Below are 6,979 nucleotides of genomic sequence, written 5' to 3'. Positions count from 1 at the left end.
CCGCCAGGGGGACATCGTGGGCCAGGTTTAGCAGAAAGTCTCTAAAACGGAGGGGCACCACTAGCACTCGGCTGGCCCCCAGCTCCGCGATTCTTTGCTCACTGTACAGCAGATCATTGTCCCAGTAGATCCAGTGTGTTCCGGAGGTATCCCCTGCGCTTTGGGCGAGCGCTTGCTGGCGGAGTCCCTCGAGGGAGGGACAGGTCTTCTGTTCTTGGCGAAATTGTTCTTGCGTGGGCCCCCCCTCTTGAGGCCACTGGTCGAGGTTAGCGAGGTCCGGAGGTTGAGCTGGTTCTGGGGGGACGTCACGGTCGGTGGTTTCGGCTGGGGCGACCGGAGGCGGCGGCGCCGGCCATTCGGGCTCCTCTGGTCGGGGGTTGGCACGGGCGGCCATGGACCGGGTGGTGACACACGCCCAGTCCGGGACGCCTAACATCCCCAGGTGTTCTCTTCGTTCTACGGCTGCCCACGGAGAGCTTTCAAGGTCATTCCCCAGGAGGCAGTCTACGGGGGCATCGTCTCGGACCGTTACCTTCAACATGCCGGAGACCCCTCCCCATTCGAAAGGGACGCAGGCCATCCGACACAGACTTTCTGAGTTATCGGCGGAACGTACAGGGCAGAGAATGTTCGGTAGATACTGTTCTGGGGTCACCAGGTGACAGCGGACGGCTGTTACACTGGCCCCGGTGTCACGAAGGGCTTCGGCCCGGCGTCCATTGATGCTCACCCATTGGCTGTACTTCTGGGTGTTAGCGGGTAGGGGGACCCGCGGGACCATGTCTTTTCCCCCTAAGCAGGCTAGAGCCATGGCGGCTGGCTCCCATTCTTGATGCTCCTGTTCATATTCCTCTTGTTCCTCTGAGATCTGTTCCTCCCCCAGAGCAACAGCGGCTACTTGTCGGGGTCTGGGGCTCTGGTACTGGGGGCAGTTTGGGTCGTTTGCATAGTGGCCGACTCGTTGGCATCGATGGCACGTAACATTGGCTCGGTATCCCGGTCGCGCCGGGGTGCTGCCCCGGTTGGCCGGGGGGGTGGTGCTGGTAGCGGGGGCGACCGGAGCGTTGTCTCTTCCGCGTCCTTGGCCTCCTCCTCCTCCTCGGGGACGGTGCTGACCATTGTTGTTCCGGTTCTGTTCGTAAGACCCATTCCGGCCCACTCTGGTGATTTCCCACCGGTCAGCTTCGGCTGCGAGCTGCCGGGGATCAGTTAACTTGCTGTCGAGGAGGTGCTGGCGGAGTTCAATGAAGCAATTGTTCGATAGATGCTCCCATACCATAAGATTGAACAGTTGTTCGTAGGTTGTGACCTTGCTTCCTTTGATCCAGCCCTCGAAGGCTCGGCTAAAGTAGTTTACATAGTCCACCCAAGTGGTACCCGGGATGCGGGTGCAGTCTCGGAACCTCTGACGGTACATCTCGGGTGTGAGGCCATAGCGGGTGAGGAGTGCAGCTTTCATATGGTCATAGGAGGTCATCTGGTGGTCCGGGAGCTGTAGCAGGGCGTCGCGGCCCTCATTGAGGAATCTCCCCCATAGACCGGCTCCCCAGTCGCTTCTATCGATCCGGTGTGCAGTCATAGCGATTTCGTAGGCCTTAAACCATTGCTGGATGTCGTCCTCTCGGAAGTATTCTCGAACGACATCCTTGGGGATGTGTACCTTTTTCTCTGTTGCCCCTGGGGTGTGGGGTTGCTCGGACACCCCTACTTCTTTATTCTGCTTGCGTAAGTCGATCTCAGCTAGTTTTTGCTCGTGTTCATATGCCAGTTTCTTTTCCTCGAGCTCCCTTTGTCTCTGTTTCTCCTCTCTTTCTTCTCGGAGACGCAGGTGCTCTAAGTTGATTTTTTGTTCGGCCAACTTAAGTTCAACGTCCATTTTGAGCCGGGCCATTTCCAGCTCGTGTAGTCGGGTTTTTTCTCGTTCCTGGATCTCGTCTTGCGAGAGACCCGTTGTTCGCTCTTCAGGGCCCGTGGTGGTTTTTGCTGCGATGCTTTGATCGGGGGTTCCGGCAGCCCCGGTTTCTGCCCAAGATTCTAGGGCATGCTTAAAATCGTCTTTGGTACTTAGTCCGGTGGTAGCGATACCTAGTTCAATGCAGAATTGTTTTAGTTCACGATGGCTGTACTCGTCCAATTTCTCCATCTGGAATTTCTCGGTGGATCCGCTTTCTTTAGTTGTCATCGTGATTTCGTCGTGGGGTGAGTTACTCTCTGTACGATTATGCGGTGATTCGGATCGCGCCGCTGGCCACCAATGTTAGACGGACCGGGAGGGTCGGCCGAGGATAAGGGGAGAGGTCTCCGGGGAGAGCCGTCTCCAGCGATCGTACAGACAAGTAACTTCCCCCCCACAGACGGACACCACACAAGGGTAAAGTTCAACGAGACTTTATAGGTAATTCTTTAAGTACGATAGGATGGTACAAGGAGGTCTGGACTCAGGGGTCCCCTCGGTTCTGGTCTCTGGTTTGGGAAAAGGGTAGCGGGACAGTCTTGTTACCAAAAGAGGGAAATAGCTCTCAATCCTCGAGCTCGGCGTTCTAGATGACCGGGCCGCGGCGGAGCCAGCAGGTCCCGAGATGGACGAAGGAAACGACGGTCCGCGGCGGAGCCAGCAGGTCCCGATGAAGACGATGGTTACAAACGGTCCACGGCCACGCCAGCAGGTCCCGACGACGATGAAGGATATGAAGGTTACGAAGGTTGCGGCAGCGCCAGCAGGCGGGTCGAAGGTGCACAAGGCAGAGCTACGGCAGCGCCAGTAGTCCGTCAAGGATGAGTTCTTCTTTGCGTCTCTCGACTCCAAGATACAACTGCCTTCCTGCTCTGGAGCTGCCCCAGTTATAGGGCTGGTGTTCTTTGATGTCCGGACCCTCGCACTTGGAGGTCCGGAGGTCCGGGATGAGGGAGTCCCGACACCCAGCAGGGGGGTGGAGCCAGCGCCCGGGGAGGCGATGGGCGAGCGGCACTTGGCGGGGGAGAGCCATCGACACCTCTTTCTCCCATTGACTTGCCAAGTAGCCCGCTCACCTCCGGGGTGGATGGTGGTGCCGGGATGTCTGGGGCCTGGCTAGGCCCAGGGTTGAGGTCGATCGGGGGCCAGGCGGCCTCGTGGTGGAGTGTCCAAGATGGCGCCCAGGATGGACGCGCGGGCCAGCAGTGGATCGGGCCCACGAGGTCGATATGTTCGAGGGCAGAGGTTCCTGAGGGGACGGAGGACGTGCAGTGGGGGTGTGTGGCACTTGCGTGACCGGGCTCGGGCCTGGTCGGGCTGGGGGGAGAGCGGCCCTTCATGTGGCCTGTCCAACACACTGCCTGTACACAGACCTGTACACTGCCTCCACACAGACCTGTACACTGCATATGCACTGCCTGCACACAGATCTGTACACTGCATATGCACTGCCTGCACACAGATCTGTACACTGCATATGCACTGCCTGCACACAGATCTGTACACTGCATATGCACTGCCTGCACACAGATCTGTACACTGGCTGCACACAGATCTGTACACTGCATATACACTGCCTGCACGCAGACCTGTACACTGCCTCCACACAGACCTGTACACTGCATATGCACTGCCTGCACACAGATCTGTACACTGCATATGCACTGCCTGCACACAGACCTGTACACTGACTCCACACAGACCTGTACACTGCATATGCACTGCCTGCACACAGATCTGTACACTGCATATGCACTGCCTGCACACAGACCTGTACACTGCCTCCACACAGACCTGTACACTGCATATGCACTGCCTGCACACAGATCTGTACACTGCATATGCACTGCCTGCACACAGACCTGTACACTGCATATGCACTGCCTGCACACAGATCTGTACACTGCATATGCACTGGCTGCACACAGATCTGTACACTGCATATACACTGCCTGTACACAGACCTGTACGCTGCCTGTACACAGACCTGTACGCTGCCTGCACACAGACCTGTACGCTGCCTCCACACAGACCTGTACACTGCATATGCACTGCCTGCACACAGATCTGTACACTCCATATGCACTGCCTGCACACAGACCTGTACACTGCCTCCACACAGACCTGTACACTGCATATGCACTGGCTGCACACAGATCTGTACACTGCATATACACTGCCTGTACACAGACCTGTACGCTGCCTGCACACAGACCTGTACGCTGCCTGTACACAGACCTGTACGCTGCCTGCACATAAACCTGTATGCTGCCTGCACACAGACCTGTACGCTGCCTGCACATAGACCTGTACGCTGCCTGCACACAGACCTGTATGCTGCCTGCACATAGACCTGTACGCTGCCTGCACACAGACCTGTATGCTGCCTGCACATAGACCAGTACGCTGCCTGCACACAGACCTGTACGCTGCCTGCACATAGACCAGTACGCTGCCTGCACACTGACCTGTACGCTGCCTGCACACAGACCTGTACGCTGCCTGCACACAGACCTGTACGCTGCCTGCACACAGACCTGTACGCTGCCTGCACACAGACCTGTACGCTGCCTGCACACAGACCTGTACGCTGCCTGCACATAGACATGTACGCTGCCTGCACACAGACCTGTACGCTGCCTGCACATAGACCTGTACGCTGCCTGCACATAGACCTGTACGCTGCCTGCACACAGACCTGTACGCTGCCTGCACATAGACCTGTACGCTGCCTGCACACAGACCTGTACGCTGCCTGCACATAGACCTGTACGCTGCCTGCACATAGACCTGTACGCTGCCTGCACATAGACCTGTACGCTGCCTGCACATAGACCTGTACGCTGCCTGCACGTAGACCTGTACGCTACCTGCACACAGACCTGTACGCTGCCTGCACATAGACCTGTACGCTGCCTGCACATAGACCTGTACGCTGCCTGCACATAGACCTGTACGCTGCCTGCACACAGACCTGTACGCTGCCTGCACATAGACCTGTACGCTGCCTGCACACAGACCTGTACGCTGCCTGCACATAGACCTGTACGCTGCCTGCACATAGACCTGTACGCTGCCTGCACACAGACCTGTACGCTGCCTGCACATAGACCTGTACGCTGCCTGCACACAGACCTGTTCGCTGCCTGCACACAGACCTGTACGCTGCCTGCACATAGACCTGTACACTGCCTGCACACAGACCTGTACGCTGCCTGCACATAGACCTGTACGCTGCCTGCACACAGACCTGTACGCTGCCTGCACACAGACCTGTACGCTGCCTGCACATAGACCTGTACGCTGCCTGCACACAGACCTGTACGCTGCCTGCACACAGACCTGTACGCTGCCTGCACACAGACCTGTACGCTGCCTGCACACAGACCTGTACGCTGCCTGCACACAGACCTGTACGCTGCCTGCACACAGACCTGTACGCTGCCTGCACATAGACCTGTACGCTGCCTGCACACAGACCTGTACGCTGCCTGCACACAGACCTGTACGCTGCCTGTACACAGACCTGTACGCTGCCTGCACATAGACCTGTACGCTGCCTGCACACAGACCTGTACGCTGCCTGCACACAGACCTGTACGCTGCCTGTACACAGACCTGTACGCTGCCTGCACACAGACCTGTACGCTGCCTGCACACAGACCTGTACGCTGCCTGCACACAGACCTGTACGCTGCCTGTACACAGACCTGTACGCTGCCTGCACATAGACCTGTACGCTGCCTGCACACAGACCTGTACGCTGCCTGCACACAGACCTGTACGCTGCCTGCACATAGACCTGTACGCTGCCTGCACACAGACCTGTACGCTGCCTGCACACAGACCTGTACGCTGCCTGTACACAGACCTGTACGCTGCCTGCACACAGACCTGTACGCTGCCTGTACACAGACCTGTACGCTGCCTGCACACAGACCTGTACGCTGCCTGCACATAGACCTGTACGCTGCCTGCACATAGACCTGTACGCTGCCTGCACACAGACCTGTACGCTGCCTGCACACAGACCTGTACGCTGCCTGCACACAGACCTGTACGCTGCCTGCACATAGACCTGTACGCTGCCTGCACACAGACCTGTACGCTGCCTGCACATAGACCTGTACGCTGCCTGCACACAGACCTGTACGCTGCCTGCACACAGACCTGTACGCTGCCTGTACACAGACCTGTACGCTGCCTGCACATAGACCTGTACGCTGCCTGCACACAGACCTGTACGCTGCCTGCACACAGACCTGTACGCTGCCTGTACACAGACCTGTACGCTGCCTGCAAATAGACTCACAGACTAAGGGCTTGATTTAGATCTTGGCAGGACTGGTCCCACCGTCGCTTTTTTGGCGGTCTTCCAGTCGGCTTTAGATGTTGGTGGCAAAAAGGAGAAAAGACCACCACAGTCCCGCCGACTCCGCCAGGACTTCGCTCCCATCCCTATGGCGGGATGAGCTGCAGCCGGCGGAAGGTGGAGGGAGGGGGGGTGGTTGAATCCAGACAGGACCACTGCCCTCCAGATTTGGATGTGGGCTGTTTCTAACGGAATTCCGGCAGGAATCCCTCCTAGGGCGAGTAAGCGGGAGGGAGGGAAAGGGCTGCAAACTCACCTTTTCCAGGGGTTCGAGTTGCAATTTCAGGTAAACAGTCAAAATATCGAGTTTTTAATTTCGACCTACACTAATATCGAGTTGCTAATATCGATGGGACAGGATATCGATGTCCAGAATATCGATGGCCAGAATATCGACCCTAAGGTAAGTAATATCGAAATTACTAATATCGATAGCATATATATCGAAATTACTAATATCGATAGCATATATATCGATGTAAGTAATTTCGATTTACTAATATGTGTTAGAAATATAAGTTAAGTATTTAAATTAATTGTTATAATATGTGTTTAATATGTTTTTATAATTTAAAAATATATAAGAGTAAATAATATGTTTTACTACCACAGCGGGTTGTGGGTTTATAGGGGAATAGGGTGGGAAGTAATTT

The sequence above is a fragment of the Lissotriton vulgaris genome, chromosome 10 (assembly GCF_964263255.1).
Source record: "Lissotriton vulgaris chromosome 10, aLisVul1.2, whole genome shotgun sequence".
Classification (NCBI taxonomy): Eukaryota; Metazoa; Chordata; class Amphibia; order Caudata; family Salamandridae; genus Lissotriton; species Lissotriton vulgaris.
Note: the sequence above shows the minus strand (reverse complement) of the source record.